We start from the raw sequence: 16,752 nt of genomic DNA, 5'->3' as shown, positions 1-16,752 counted from the left end.
CAAAACTCTGTACTGTTTGCTGGCTGCCCCAAACAATGCTGTCACACTGAGTTCCTGCAAATGCCACCTATGCTCTGTCACTGAAGAACCTGCAGGCATCATGGACCACACATATGGCAAAAACATTTGAGGGGGGGCGGACAAAATATAGGATTGCTAGCATTTTATCTTACCAAGAAAGGGCATTTCTTTTAAAAGCCAGTTACCATCCATTACCTTCATTATTTTCTAAATGAAAACATTTTAGCACCAAAGTGAAGAAAACAACTTCACAGTACAAAGCAGCTTTAACTGACTTGGTTGAGCTTTGTGAAAAGCTATTTAATTATCTCATCTTTGTCTCTTTATCTCAAACCAGCCTGTGAGAATTACTAGATTAGTATATCAAAGACAAACTCTTACGGCATTTGGAGTCCCTTGGTTACTACTTGGTTTGTGGTATATACCACTTCCCCTATATTAACCCTTAACCACTTCTCTCCCCTCTTCTGTGTCTCTGCAAAGCCTGTGTTTCCACTTGCTCCTCCCAGTTCTCTCTAGAAGACTATTCCTCATAGATCTCCTCCTCTGATATCTCAGACCTCCATCCTGGTCTCTTCCCTAGGAACCTGATGCAGTAGTCTATAGGTCTCCATTTATTTTACTTGTAGCTTTGTCTCTCTTCCATTTTCCCTTCCTCTCTGCCCTGCCCTTGACTACAGACTGTATGGGAACAAACTCACAGCTCCTTCTCTCTCTGTCACTAGCAAGGTACTGGCTGTTTCACTGAGGGCTTCACCAGAATAGCTACAAACTGCTCATGATGATTGAATGTCATTCTGAGAACACTGTATCTACTTAATAGTTCACCATTTAAAACTGTGGTTTTTATTCCTCAAGAAAGCTGCACATTCTAGAAGAACAAGAGTACTTTAGTACAGTTGGATTTGTTTTGTGGTTCTACTTTCGTTCCCATTTTAAATGACATTTCTTCTTCTGTTTTTGTTTCTGAGATAGGTTCTGGCTATGTATGCCAGACTAGCCTTTAACTCCAGCTCCCCCTGCCTCAGCTGGGATCCTCCTAAGTGCTGTGCCTCCATACCCAGCCCAACATTCCTAAACTGAAGAGAATTCAAGAACTTTCAAGTTATTTTGTAACTTGAGAATATCTCATTTAACTTACCTTTGTAATTTCCTACATATTTTTTGAGTACCTCCTATTACAAAGTACCCCACTGGGTATTGGGAACAAAGAAATTAGAACATGATCCCAGCCCTTAGAGAAAAATGTCATCTCCTGAAGGAAGCAAAGAATAGAGAAGTCTAGATAGTATGTGCCTGTGCCAGTGTCGAAGCCACCCCTTTGATGTACTTATGAGCACCAGCTTGGCTTGAAGGAGCCACAAAACAAGATCCTTATTAAGTTACTCCTGAATTGTGACCTCTTGAGGTGAAGAACATTTCTCTAGGGACAGGAGATGAGTATAGGGCCATAGAGGGAGCACTGGCAATGTTCGAAGGACATTTGAACCCTGGACTATGACTGAACTCTGAGAATGCTGGCCTGACAATCAGGCAGTTTGAAATTAGTTTACTATAAGGAGCTTTCCCTCCCTTTGTTCTGCCCTCCACCAGGCCAGCCATGCCCTGACCATATCTTACTATCTGTACCTCACACCAGCCCACTGTGGGCCTGCTTAGCCTACTCCAGACTCCTCAAGGGGGAGCAGACCTCTGAGTTACTCTTGTTGGGACCTTCCAACTGCCCAGCTTCCTAATCTGGCTCCCTGCCTTCTTGTGGCTGCCTCACCTGTATGGCTCCCCACAACTCCCCTCAGGGCATCATAACTGATAGCCAAAAGCCTGGCTTCTCAGCTCTTCTGACACTGCGAGTGTCTAGTGAGGCTGTCCCACATGACAGTGGAGTAGTGGAGTGAGGGGATTCAGAGCATGACCCCTGGGTCCTCATGGCTCTTTCACTAAGCAATATGATATCACCCTTCTCTGCCTCCATTTTCTCATTGGTAAAATGATTATAACCATACCAGTTAAAGAGCTCTTGTTAAATTAAGTGACGTGTCCTGGAGGAGGGGGCGGGGGGGGGGGGGGGAGGAGGGGAGGAGGGGGCTTCCAAGCAGGCTAAACACATAGCACCCAGCAATGCTGAGAAAGGATCCACAGAAGAGTTGCTGCTGATAGAGAACCGTGCAGGGGTGACCACCACCAGCAGTATCCTGGAAGAACATCACCTCATTGTGGTGCTCAAATTTGGTCTGGACAGAGTGAGAGGGCAGGCTTGGAGGGCCAGAGCATGTCCATGGGCTAGGGAACAGTCTGGTTTGGCTGAGTGTGTACAGGGAGCCCTGAAAGGGGTAAGAGATCGAATCGGGACATCCTGTATTGGATCTTCTAAGAGGGAAGAAGATCTGTGATCAAGGACAGGAAGGGTGTATCGCTTTACACATCACACTCCAACACAAATATGAGCTGAAAAATATTCCACTGTATAAATAAACCACAATGTGCTTCCTGGATGTTGCTACAGTAAGAATGGTTATAGTTTTGCTACTAAAAATTACAATGTGCTGGGCACTGATGGCTCACACCTATAATCCTAGCAACTCAGGAGGCTGAGATCTGAGGATTGTGGTTTGAAGCCAGCCAGCTTGAGACTCTTATCTCTTATCTCCAATTAACTACCAAAAGCCAAGAAATGGAGCTGTGACTCAAGTGATAGAGCACTAGCCTTGAGACAAAAACAAAAACAAAAAAACCCCTCAGGGATAGCCCCCAGGCCCTGAGTTCAAGCCCTAGTACTGGCACAAAAGAAGAAAAAGAAAAAAAGCACTGCAACTAAGAACCATTTAGGAATATATTTTTTAAGCTACTGAATTAATGAAATTAATTTTTCTGTGATACTAAAAAGAAATGTGCAAATAAAAAGTGAAAATTCTGTATACAAAAATTCATTTTATTACAAAAATAATACATGTTTGTTTTATAAAAATTCTGAAACTAACTTTTTAAAAAAAGTAGCTGTTGGTAGTAATAACACTTTTCATTGTTCCTAAAGAGTGTCCATTTTTAGAGCTTTTGGCTTTCAGAGTATTTTCCAGAAAGGTTAGACTAATTGAGGCTTTCCATAGTAGGGAACAATAGTACATTGTTACTTTTCTCACCAAATTGAGAGTTGTGGATTTGACTTAATCTTTGTTAAGATGGTAAGTTGGAAATTGTGTTTTATTATTCTTTTTTTGTGTGGGATCCATCAACTCATAAGTCCTTTCTTTACTAAGTCTATGAAAGAACAGATATTTACATATGATCACTGGGGTTTCCTAACATCTATGGAACACCAGACCCCTGGCCACATTTAGCCAGAATGGCTTTCTTTTCCTCTATGAAAGTATAAAATTACATACAGTAAAATTTACCCTTTTGAGTGCACAGTTGTTCTGCAAGCTACATACCCAGTCACTGGGTCACTGCCACAATCACGATAGAGAACAATTCCATCACCTGCACGAAGCTCCTGTGTGCACATTCTCTTGACAGTCAGCTCCTCTTACCTTCCAGGGAGCCACGAGTCGCTTTGTGTGCCTGTATTTGGCTTTTAGAAAACCAAGTTGTACAAATGGAAGCCTCTGACATGTAGCTTCATTCCTGTAGCTTGAAAATGTACTTGAGGCTCATCCTCAAGTATACCAGTGCTTATTTCCTTTTGCAGCAGAGTCATATCCATTGCATAGATGTGCTGCACCATTTTCCTTTTTTTTTTTTTTTTTTGTCAGTAGTGGAGCTTGTATTCAGGGTCTTGGTGCTGTCCCTGAGCTCTTTTTCTCAAGGCTAATACTCTACCACCTTGAGCCATAGCTCCACTTCTGTTTTTTTAGTGGTAAATTGCAGATTAGAATCTGGGACTTTTTTAGCCAGGCTGGCTTCAAACCATGGCATTCAGATCTCATCCTCCCAAGTACCTAGGATTATAGGTGTGAGCCACCAGCTCCCAGCTCCCATTTTTCTTAATCATTGAGATGATCTTTATATACCCCAAGCTGGACTCAAGTTTATGATCTTCCTGCCTCAACCTCCTGAGTGCTGGGATTCTAGATATGTATCACCATACCTGAGCCTGATGAATGTTTTTTTACATGCTTCTCATCATTTGGTATTGTCATTTTGTTTTCAGCCATGCTAATAGGTATGCAATTGTGGTTTTAATTTGCATTTCCCCAGTGACTAAAGATGTTGAACAAATTCTCATTGATAGAGTCTGTTTTGTCCATTTTAATTGAGTTGTTTTTGTTTTTTGTCGGCCTTGGGGCTTGAACTCTGAGCCTGGGTGCTGTCCCTTAGCTCTTCAGCTCAAGGCAAGTACTCTGCCACTTGAGCCACAGCACCACTTCCGGTTTTCTGGTGGTTAATTGGAGATAAGAGTTTCACAGACTTTCCTGCCCCAGCTGGCTTTGAACTGTGGTCCTCATATCTCAGATTATTGAGTAGCTGGGATTACAGGCCTGAGCCACCAGCACTCGGATTGTTTTTTTTTGTTATTGAGTTTTGAGAGTTCTTTTGATATTTTGATACAAATCCTCTGCCAGATATGTGATTTGCAAGTATTTTCTTCCTGTCATTGGCTTGTCTTCTTGTTCTCTTATCTCTTTATTTTCTCTGGGCTGCCTGAAAAGCACAGTTTTTAATCCAATTTATCAACTTTTTTCCTTTATAGATTCTGCTTTTGCTTCATATCTTTAAAAAAATGTTTGACTAACCTAGAATGACAAAGATTTTTTTTTCTTCCTGAAGTCTTAGGTTTAGTGTATATTTTTAGTTTCTTCCTTCTTTCTTAAACACATTTCTCAGGGCTGAGAAGTTGCTTTTGGAAAATAGTTCCAGCAGCAGAGACACACCTGAGCAGATCTGGGATGGAGTCAGCCCGTGGTGCCTTGCCAGGCACACTGCCCTCCAAGAGCCATTTGCAGAGAGCTGTGTGCCTCAGATGTTGCCCTGGGAATGGCTTTTAAGCACATCTTCTTGGATTTGACTTGGCAAAAGAGCACAGATTGTATCTTTTGAAAAGTGGGTATAAGATGATAAACAAAAACACTCTTAACTTTCTAGATAAATCCTCCTGACTATTGCCCAGAGTCTAGATGGTGAACAGTGCCAAGCCCAGGACTTTGCCGATTACCCATAAACTCCTGTGTCAGTGACTCACTCAATCATGCTTTAATCTCATAACTGAGAGGCTTTAAAAAAAAAAAAAAACTACGATCAACAAAACAGCTTGCTATTAAAACTGCTTTTGGAGTTGGGTTTTCCTCAGAACAGCTGGAGTGCAGTGTGGTGGGAAGAAAGCCTGCCATGGGTGAGGCCAAGAATTGCTTGCCTGGGAAGGATGTGCAGCTAATGTTTGATAGAAACCTGTGGAATGACCACCCTTGGCCAAGCTAAGTAGATGCTTGCCATCTTTTGTCCATGGGAAAATGCACTGTAGGGAAGAAAAAAATAAAGCATTGATAACCTATGTGTACAATAGACAAGACACAACCTGTTTGTAAGATGCTCGGGGTCTAGAGTACCAGTATGCTAGGTTATTAACAGGAGCCAGCAGAAGGCTCCTTTCCCTGTAAAGTTGAGGATGTTCCAGGCAGAGCAGTGTAATGGCTTGCTATATTCTACAACACGCAGGCCACTGATGTGGCTGTGTCACGGGGTGGTATGAGAGGCTACTAGAGACAAAACCAGGACTGATCATGGAGGACCCCAAATAATTCTGTGCTCTAAAACAGTAGTACTTTCTTGAATTCATCTTAGTACTGCTTAGTACAGTGATACGATGAAATGAGACTTGGGTTTCAGAGTTCTCAGAGTTCTCAGCTCTCCGTAGAGATGAATTGGAAGGCACAAGGTGTGGGGATGGTCTAGAGGCTGTTAAAGGCTATAGTGGTCATGTAGGTCAGACGCTAGCCTAAAATCCTAGGCTGGGGTCATTCGGCTGGCAGAGAGGAACTGATAAAAAGAGACTGAGGAGAGTGACATATAGATACCTGTGAGTTTCTACAGATGGGGACATGTGCCCCAGGAGAGACCACTCAGAGAGGAAAAGCTGGCATTGGTTGGGGACTCTCCAGTTTCAGATGCTGGAGACATCCAGTTAAAGAGCCTCATTCATGAACAACCAGCCAGAGGGCAGGTACATGTCCTCTCCTTTGCTTTGGCAGGCCTCTGCCTCCTCTTGAAATGTTGAGATTGCTGGACCTTTGCAAAGTGCAGCAAGGAGGACTGGAAAGCAAGATAATAGTTGGAGAGGAGAGGCCATGGAGTGGTGAGCTATGGAGTGCCTAGAAGCCTCCATCCCTTACCCTTAGCCTAGATGTCACCGTGGTACTAGGGAAAGCAACCATGTTTGTCCTGGCCTGCTCCCCTCCCTCCTTACCTCCTGCTTGCTTTCTCTTCCCAGCTAAATCCTTCTCACTTGTTTTTGTTGTTGTTAAAAAAAAAAAAAAAAAGTAAATTCACTCCCAGTCCTTTTAAACCCAACGTGTCAGTGATCGATGAGGCCGTATTCTGTAACTTCAAAGGAGAAAAATTGAGTGAGTGAACACTGGCCAGGGGAGTTGAAAAGTCCCAGGGAACAGAAGACACAGGGGTGACCCCATCATCAGGAGGAATGCCCCCAGCCCACCCCTGCTGGTGCCATGCAGAGGCGCAGACAATGCCACTTTCAATAAATCATGAAGGATTCTGAATGCCTGGTTTTGTCCCATTTTCAATGGGTCTGGGACATATTGCTTAAACTATAGCAGGCTGTTTGTGCTGGATCCCCAGCTCCTCAAAAGCTCAGAGTCGAGTGCTCTCTCAGTTGTATAATGGAGTTTTGCATGTGTTATTTTGAGGCAGACTTGTTTCTGATTTCCATAGCTAGTTATAGCAGAGATGAACTCGTGGGTAGTGCAAGCCATTGTTCCCCTGCATACATGCAGCGTTTGAGTGATGCTAAGCTTTAGGGTGTAGCTGTGCAGCACCTAATTCAATCACTTCTTGACCCTTGCCCCTCTTTGGCACTGGCCCCTTCTCTGAGCTCAGTGAGTTGCTGGGGCCCTTGCAGGCCCAGCTTCTCAGGAGGAGAATGAAAAGTTTGGCTAGCTTTCCCAGCCCCAGAATTCAAGACCCCCAGAGAATCTGGCACAGGGTAGTTGCTCCTTCCCATGAGGCTACACTCACAGAGGTGTCTGTTGGAAGCACCCATTAGACATCCCCAGGTCATTTCCACAATGCAGTCTTGGGAAGAAAGGGGAAGAAAAACCTAAGGTCATTTAAGGGCTGTTGTGGTCATTTCCTTAATTGTCTGTGACCGGCAAGAGCCTTGTTTTTAATAAAGAAGCTCAGAGGCTTCTTTGGCTTTTTATTAGTAATAACAAGCAGCCAGAATTTATTGAGAGCCTTCCATTTGCCAAGTACTTCCATGTTACCTCATCACATCCTTATGCCTCATACCCATTTTTACAGATGAGGAAACCAAGTCTCAGAGTTGAATACTCAAAAAGCCCCAAACAGGGAGTGGCAGGACTAGGACAGAAATATTGCTTTCTCTTTGCTGCTTGTTGGTTTTTTTTTTTCTCTTACTGGATGTAGATGTTTCAACACACACACACACACACACACACACACACACACACACACACACACACACACACACACACACACACACACACACACACACACACACACACACACACACACACACACACACACACACACACACACACACACACACCCCTACTTATTTTTATGTTTAAAAATTAAATAGAAGGGCTGAGAATGTGGCTTAGGGGTAGAGTGTTTACCTAGCATGTATGAAGCCCTGGGTTTGATACTTCAGTACCATATAAACAGAAAAAGCTGGTAGTGGTGGCACTGTGGCTCAAGTGGTAGAGTGCTAGCGTTGAGCAAAAAGAAGCTTAGAGACAGTGCCCAGGTCCTGAGTTCAAGCCCCAGGACTGGCAAAAAAAAAAGTTAAATAGCTAGTACAGTAATCAAATTAAATATAATAATTCATGTAGTGGTAATAGGGTTTGAATTCAGGGGCTTGTGCTGGTTAGGGTAGTGCTCTACCACTTAAGTCATGTCAGTTCCCTGCCCCACCACGTGCCCTCTCTTCTTCCTCCCCCACCCCAGCCCAATCCTTTTGCTTTTACTTTGTTTTTCAGATAAGGTCTTATACTTTTGCCTGGGCAGTCTCAGACTCTGATCTTCCTACCTCTACTTCCCAAGCTGAAATTACAAGCAGATGCCACCACACTCAGATTCTTTTTGAAAGGTCCTCACTTTTACATAGGCAGACCTCAAACCACAATCCTCCTATCTGCATCTCCTGAGTAGCTGGAGGTGTAGGCATGTATGTTATATTTTTCTATAAATAAAAAAAGCATCAAATCCTCAACTTCTAAGGGGCTAATTAAAATACTAGGTGATGAGATTCAGAAATCATTTTTGTAGAGGAGACCGGATTAAGTTGTTGTCAGGCATTAGGGCTGCTGGGGCCAAGAGGAAAGCTTTTGTCCTAAAAAGATGGTCTTTATCTGGGTGGCAGCAGCAGCAGCTATATGTCTAAAGTGGCCAAGTCTTTGACACATCATTCCCACATTAGTTCCTGGGCTATTACTGTTCTATAATCAGGGAAGATGTAACATTTGGTGGATAGGATCATGGTATAGGAACTCTGTCTCATTTTTGTAATTTCTATGACTCTCTAATTACTTCAGAATAAAATGTGTAATTTCCCCCATGTGGAACCCTAACAGTGTCCCCATTAGAAATAGCCTGTGTTTCGGCTGAGGGGATGCTTGCTGTCAGAAAATAGTCTACATCATGAAGCTTCAGAGGACTGGAGTGGGGAGGGGCATAAAAGTTAGGCCTGGGTTTAGATTCTGTCAGATATGAGCAGTTGTCTTTTTAATTAGGAAAATTCTAAACTCTGGGGGTTAGTGCCTCTGGATTTGAGTAACCCAGCTATAGTTATGGGATCCAGAACAATCTTCTCAACAACCTAAGCCTCTGGGTTCCCAGTTGTCAAATAGGAGTGGTAACTGTACCCATCCTTGGAAATCATTAAGAGAAGCCCGTAAACTGGTTGCTGGTGCATCTTACTGTAAGGTATATGTTAGATTTTTAAAAAGAGGTAGCCCAGTAAGAACCACACTACGCATGTGGTATTCAGGTAAGAGGTAGATTTATTCATTGTTCTGGCTGGCACCAGGCCATCTTGGCCCTCCACGCAGTTGGGAAAGGCCTGGGAAAGACCTGGGAGAGAGCTGGTTAGGAGAGCTGGAAAAGAGATAGCTAGGAAAGAGAGAGAGCTGGGAAAGAGAAGAGAGAGCTAGGAAAGAAGAGAAGGAAAGAGCTGAGAAAGAGCATCAGGGCCTGGGCTAGGCCTTATCTAGGGTATGGGCGGAGAAAGGTGTGGCCACATCAAATTCAGATGTGACCTCAGCAGATGTAGATGTGACCTCTTCCAGGTGTACCAGTTGCCTAGGTAAGGCAGGTACTGGGTGGAGACTGCTGCGAGGAGGGTGGAGTCTTCTCGCCATCCAGGAGCGGACCTTACAGTATATTAAATAGGTAGGTTTCACTAGATAGGCAATGAAGAGAACACAAGCTATTCAGCCAAGAAAAGATGTTTATTTACCAAACTGCCTCCCCCCCCCCCAGGGTGGAAAGGCTTGGCTGAAAAAGGAAGAGGCGACCCCCCTCCCCCTCAGGACTTATTTAGGCCAGGAACAGGAAGAGGTGTGGCCAAGTGGGGGAAAGGTATGGCCACACTGGATCCATATGGGACCTCAGAGTCTGGGACCCTCCTAAGGTCAGATGGGAGGCATGTGACCAGAGGTGGCCCAGGATGTGACGGGAGGAGGGGGAGGGGGAAGGTGACTGCTTCACTGCTTCCAGGTCTGCCTGTTACCTAGGTAACAGATAGTGGGCGGAAACTTAGCGGAGAGGGAGGGAGGTTTCCTTATCAATAATTGACCACAAATATTTTGCAATGACAAAACTCATAAGATGTGATGAGAATTTTAGCACAGATAGAGGCTCTCCTGGCCTATACTTGTTTCACTAGCATAACAACATAGACAGCCTTTCCAAGGTCAGGCTGGGTAAGATTACAAATCTAATATTACAGAAAGAATGTCACAGAAGAGTCTTAGCTTTTGCAAATCCAAAGCAATCTTACACCAGAAATCAGCTGCATGTGATGGAGTCAAGTGGGATTACAGTCTACTTTTACCATGGTGGAGGTAGTCAGAATGGTCTAGGCAGGAGTGAGGCTGTCTGCAAGGTTGAAAGAGATGGACTGGATCTGGACTACATGTAGATTGGCTGGCACTGAACTACGGATCCAAACTGAACAAACCAGGAATCTCAGACAATTTAAGCCAAATAACTTGATTACAATACCAGATAACAGGTTTACAGACATAGTCATACACACACACACACACACACACACACACACACACACACACACACACACACACACACACACACACACACACACACACACACACACACACACACACACACACACACACACACACACACACACACACACACACACACACACACACTGTGCACATTAAGTTTTACAGCACCCAAAAATGAATAACGGCTGTAGTCTTGGAATTCTAGCAGTAAGATGACATTATTTTGCCCAATGTTTTAGAATCACGTAGTCAGTACTAGAATACCTAACACAAAAAGAGGGGGCAAAACTCAAAATCTAAAATTTTGACAACAATGTTTAGACATCGTTGCTAACAAAGCACATCAGATGGTTGGGCCTCAGTTACCACAGCCTGTGAAAAGAGGCAGCAACTTGTTAGCAAGGCACAGTAGAATAAATGGGTGGAGGAGTAGTAAGCTTGGTGGGAGGGTGAGGGTCAGATGAGACCAAACCCTTAACCCACCATGTGGCCAAGATGTCGAATTTCTGAAAAAATGCAAAGAAAACCTGAACAAATGGAAACTGACAAGTTTCAAACCTAGAGTGGCTAGCCTTTGAGAGGGAACCTTGAAGGGGGGTCCCCAGGACCCAGCCTTTGTCGCACTCTTCAGGGCACAAGCCAAAAAGTTGTAGAAAAGAGAAAGATAGGGAAAGCTGGACAGTACTGACAGAGAGAGCGAGCAGAGAGAGCCTGAAAGTAAACAGACTTCTTACCATTTACCACTGCAGTGGCAAAAACTGTTTAATCTGAGAATGGCATAAAAATTAGGTGCTCTGGCTTTCCAGGGAGTGCAGGAGGCATTTCAAAGGGGTTTCACAGCTTGGGTATGACTCACAGCACCCCATTAAAAGTGCAGGAGAGGTGAGTGAAGGAGAGCTGACCAGGCAGAAGCGGCATCCCGACTTTCCCCAGAGCACTCTAGAGAGAAATGGCGAAGCCCCCAAAACCAAGACCTCGGCTCTGGAGGTCACAGCACCATTTATGTTAGGTTTTTGAAGAAGCTGCCGAGTAAGAACACCACCACTCATGTGGTATTCAGGTAAGGGGTAGGTTTATTCATTGTTCTGGCTGGCACCAGGCCAGGTTGGCACTCCACGCCAGCTGTGAAAGAGAGCATCAGGCCTCCAGCCATGCCTTATCTAGGGTAGGGGCTGGAGAAGGTGTGGCAGGTAAAAGGAGGTGGGACCAGATGGGAGGAAGGTGTGGGCACATTAGATCCAGATGTGACCTCGGCAGATGTGGATAGGACCTCTTCCAGGTGTGCACGTTGCCTAGCTAACACAGGTACTGGGTGGAGACTTGGCTTTGAGGAGGGTGGAATGGGCTTGCCATCCAGGAGGTTGCCAAATGCTGTCTCTGGCTGGTCCACCTTGAGGTCCCCTCAGCCCAGCTTGTCTTCTCAACACTGTCTGGGCCAACCTGCTCCCCACACAGAAGTTCATCATCCCCACACAGAAGGAGGCCTCAGCTCATTCTTCAGTGGTACCTTTGGCAGTGAGTCTGGACAAGATTGACATCAGAGTGTCATTGTCCTCTGCTCCAATCTAAAGAAGAAACAGTAGGTCTGGGCCTGACCTTGAGCAAGCAAGTTACCTCACCTCTCTGAGCATCCTTTTCCCCCTCTGAAACACAGGTAGTGGTAACCAAGCACATGCCACTCCTGGCAAAATTGGGCCTGTGCTTCCCGCTACTTGTTGCAGGGCCCTGCAATGCCCTGTTTAAAGCTTGTCTTTGATAAAGGCCTTGTGGTGCTCACAAAGAACAGTTGGATAGAAATGACTTTATTAGAACTTAATCTAGTTGGGATGGGATGCTAATTGGACAAATACACAGCTGGAGATATATTCCAACTCGATGCTAGAAGAATGAGAGCAGGATAGAAGCCATTTTTGTATATCCAGACTGTCGAAACCGGTCTCAGCCATGCTGTAGCAGGTCATTGTGGCCTCTTCCTACCCCAGGCAGCTATTAACAGACAAGTTGTTGCTGGTTCTGAGGCGCTGGGCTGCTTCCATCCATGGTGGGACCTATGTGCCAAATCAATCCAGCAAAGCCTTGGAAACATTCCTCTTCCTCCTCTTCCTTTTTCTCCTCCTCCTCCTTCATTTTCTTTTGTTTTATATGTTTGAGGTGTGTGTGTGTGTCTGTCTGTCTGTCTGTTTGTTGGTTGTGGGGCTTAAACTCTGGGCTTGGGCGCTGTCCCTCAGCTCTTCAGCTCAAGGCAAGTGCTCTACCACTTGAGCCACAACGCTACTTCTGGTATTCTGAGTGGTTTATTGGAGATAAGAATATCACAGCCTTTCCTGCCCAGGCTGTCTTTGAACTGTGATCCCCAGATCTCAGCCTCCTGAGTAGTTAGGATTACAGGTATGAGCCACTGGCGCCCAGTCAGAAAGAAAACTTGTGTAGTCTTAAGAACAAAAAGTTAGACTGTGAGGCTGGGAAGGTGACTCAGTGGTAGAGTGCTTGCCTTGCATGCATGAGGCCCTGGGTTCGATTCCTCAGAACCACATAAGCAGAAAAAGCCAGAAGTGGTGCTGTGGCTCAAGTGGTAGAGTGCTAGCTGGAGCTGAAGAGCTGGGGGACAGCGCCCAGGCCCAGAGTTCAGGGCCCATGCCCAACAAAAAAAAAACTAGAAAGCTAGGCTGGAAGTGGGTCTGTCACCTGTATTGTAGATCAAAAGCCCATAGAGAGATTTATGGAATTAGAAGGAAAACCAGTTCCCATTTTATAGTCTTCCCTGAGATTGTTATGAAACCTATTTTGTTAACATTTAATGTTCTATGAGTTCTGTTTTGTTTTGCGTTTTTTTTAATTATTGGTGGGGGACAGCAATCGGGCTTGAATTCTAGGTCTTGTAATAGCTAGGCAAGTGTTCTGTCATGCCCCAGGTCAGTTTTTGCTTTCGTTATTTTCAGGTGTGGGTCTCATATCTGTGTTCTTTGGGGGGAGGGTGATTGTTTTTTGTTTTGCTCTTGATTTGGCTTCAGCTGGCCTCAGACCTGATCCTCTTACCTACAGTGTCTCTCATATCTAGAATTACAAATGTGTACCTTCATGCCTGATTTATTTAAGATAAGGTTTTAATAACTTTTTGTCCTGTGTAGCCTTAAATCATTGTCCTCCTGAATAGCTGGGATTTTTTTTTTTTTTTTTTTTTTTGGGGTCCGGCCGTGGGGCCTGAACTCTGGGCCAGGGCGCTGTCCCTCAGCTCTTCAGCTCAAGGCTAGCGCTCTACCACTTGAGCCACAGCACCACTTCCAGCTTTTTTCTTTTTGCTTATATGGTGCTGAGGAATCAAACCCAGGGCCTCAAGCATGCAAGGCAAGCACTCTACCACTGAGCCACCTTCCCAGCCCAATAGCTGGGATTATATCCTAGTTTCTTAATGGATTTTTAACTGTATGAGGTTATCTAAGGATTGTGTATATCAAAACTGATTACTCAATTAACAAATCAACTACAAAAATGTGTTTATTTCCTTTCCACTGGATTTCAGCCTTCCTAATCCCCTTCCCTTAAAATGTTTTGTCTTTGCATTTCATTATAGCTATGAATTTCTGTATAGTCTATCTTTAGGCTATGTAGCACTCATGTGTTCTTTGGTTTTTACCACAGGTAGAACAACATCTTTTAAACTGATACTTTGTTTGGTAAAGAAAACAAAGACACAGATAATTATCTTGGATGGAGATAGGAACCTCTGGTAACCCCAGCCTGCTAGTTGCCCTTTCCAGCTTGCTCTGAGCAATCCACTAAGCAGTGTAGGATCAATGGGCATTGTGTGGCTTAGACATTGGTAGCAGAGAGTGGTTCTTGCCAAGAGATATGCTAAGCCTGCTCGTGCACGTTTTATCCCGAGCTATGGGAGCAGAGGAACAGGAAGTAGGGGGAGGCTCAATTGGCTGCTCTAAGATGACAGTGTTGTCCTGGAATATGTTGTTCAGGTGCTTGGCCTTGGCTAAAAGGAAGGAAACAGATTAGCCTGGAATCTAGACATGAACCTTATGCAAGAGAGTTTTTCATCTTTACTTGTTCTTCATTAAAGCATCTGAAGGTGTGCACACTAGGTTTTCTGGAACCTTGGGGCTTCTCTTCCAACAGATATGGCATGGCTGATTACAGGTGCTTTCCTCTAGTGAGCCTAGAAAGAGTGCTGCATTCCTCCTGGAGACCTACCACAAGGATAGCCATTGAGGAACTCAGCTTACAAGTGGAACCTAAGGCCCTAGAGCCCACTGCCACCCAGACTCAGGCAGAGAGCAAATTCAGGCCAAAGTTGTTGGCTCCCAGCATCGCTTACATAACTCCTGACTCCTCAAGTCCCTGGAAACTGAGGCCAATTCCCTGGAAGATCATTCTGTTCTCTCCTGTTTTTTTAAGAAGAGAGCCAGCCTGATCACTGGCTCGGAGGATTATATGAGAATGTCCCACTTGCCTTCTTCCATGAACTGATTGCCTACCATCATGGCTGTTGTTTCGTAGGTTGTAGTTGAACTTGCCTCGATCTCATACGTTTATGTATATTCAGCTTACATTTTGAAGAATCTTGCTTTATTCAAGTACACCCTCATCTATTTCCAAAAAAAGAATGTGAGAGTTCTTATAACAAAGGATAAACAGTGAAATGGACCCAACAGGAAGTTAAAGTCAGGAGAAGTAATAGGAGGTTTCTAACATCTTTGGATACAGAGTATAGTTCCTGTGACTGGCTTTAGTATACAACAAACAGAAGTCATACTGTTGAGAATGGGGAGATTTTTATAAGGCTGTTTTGAAATAATGACTTTCATTGAAAGTTGAGGAATACTTTTCTTCTTAAGAGTAGTTTCTCAAGCTCGGGACATTAAATATCATAATAGACAGCTTTGGGTTTTGTGGAAAACGGAGAAAGAGATTTTGCAAAGCTGTTTCTTAAGATTAACTTGGATGGAATGGAGGAATATGGTCAAAATGCCCTTGAGGAAGGCCAGGCTGCTAGATGAGCTGGCTCACCTAGTTACGTGTATTGCTTTCCTAGAGCCTCCTTGGGTCCCAGGGAGAGCCTGAGCAGACAGCCTGTCACATAGGCCTCTCACACTCCTTTCCACCTTCTATGTTCTGAGTGTGTGATGGAAGCCCTGTTGCAGCCACTTAGTTCGTTATTTTGTTGAAGCAGCCACTTTGAAGTAGGAGGCTCTGATGAGGTCTGTGGCATGGGTTCTCCTGTGCCTAGTGTGAGACCACAGGCTTTTGAGCAGACAGAAGGTGGCAGAACAGACACATTCTAGAAATTAGGAGACAGGTGGTATTCTCCAAGATGCATGGGTTTGGAGAGGCTATATGCAGTCTATGGTCCTCACCGATGCTGCTCTCTGAGCAGAGCAGAAATGGTTCTTTACAGTATTTTCTGCTCTCATTGGTCATGAAGACCCTCAACTTTTCCCCAGCTTTGAGAAGAATGAGCAGATTGGCTGCATGATCTTCTCATTGGCTATATTGCTATGTGCAGGCTTGCTCATGGTGTCTCATATTCAGTACTATTATACTGTTGGGAATTTGGGAGACCAAAAAACAGGACTTCATGACTGAGGGACGTCTGATCAGGAAACTGCGGGAGCATTGACACTTCTAATCCTCAGTGCAGGAGAGCATGGGGTGTGAGACGAGCTCTTCTGCAATGGTATCCTCGGTGATGAGGTAAAGGGTTACAGGGGACAGTGGTGAGCAGTCAGTCCTGATAGTGAGCCATAAAGCAACCCTCAGAAAAGAAGGAGGCCAGTCAGGTGAACAAAAAAGCTGCTGCCACATCTTCTCTGCCATGACTGACTTGTGGGCTAGGGCTTTCTCACTGAAATTCAGCTATTCTGCAAGACTCATATCTACTGGCATAGGGATGCTAGCTGTATGACAGGCTTTACTTCTGGGCTGGTCAACCCTCAGCATTGAAGATTCCTTATTCTGTCATTTTTAGCCTTGATGAGAATAGAACAAGCTTCTGGAACAAGGTGCAGTGGAGTCAGGAGAAGTGGCCTTAAGTGAAAACACAGCTGTGGGGTTTACAGACGGCGCTCTCGGGAGGCGTCATCCAGTGGGAGCAGCCAGCCTCACTACAGACCTTCCAACACTAATGAATCGGGAACTCCATGCTGAACAGGATTTAGTTTGATGGGTCCCTTTGCCAGCAGATGGATGTATTTTTCTTGAAAGACCAAGGTGCCAAAAATCTCCATGATTACGTTACTGGAGCGAGGTCCTTTTTTGTGGTTTGTGAAGTTGAGCGTCAGGA

General features: G+C 44.7%; 1 protein-coding gene across 1 annotated transcript in view; it reads left to right on the top strand.

The window, feature by feature from the left end:
- Dis3l2 (DIS3 like 3'-5' exoribonuclease 2) overlaps window positions 1-16,752 on the top strand; it is a 341,977-nt gene that overhangs the window by 283,090 nt on the left and 42,135 nt on the right. The gene's annotated exons all lie outside the window — the stretch shown is intronic.

Source organism: Dipodomys spectabilis, unplaced genomic scaffold (genome assembly GCF_019054845.1).
Source record: "Dipodomys spectabilis isolate Male_0828 unplaced genomic scaffold, ASM1905484v1 ptg000051l, whole genome shotgun sequence".
Classification (NCBI taxonomy): domain Eukaryota; kingdom Metazoa; phylum Chordata; class Mammalia; order Rodentia; family Heteromyidae; genus Dipodomys; species Dipodomys spectabilis.
Note: the sequence above shows the minus strand (reverse complement) of the source record. Positions and strands in the feature narration are given on the sequence as shown.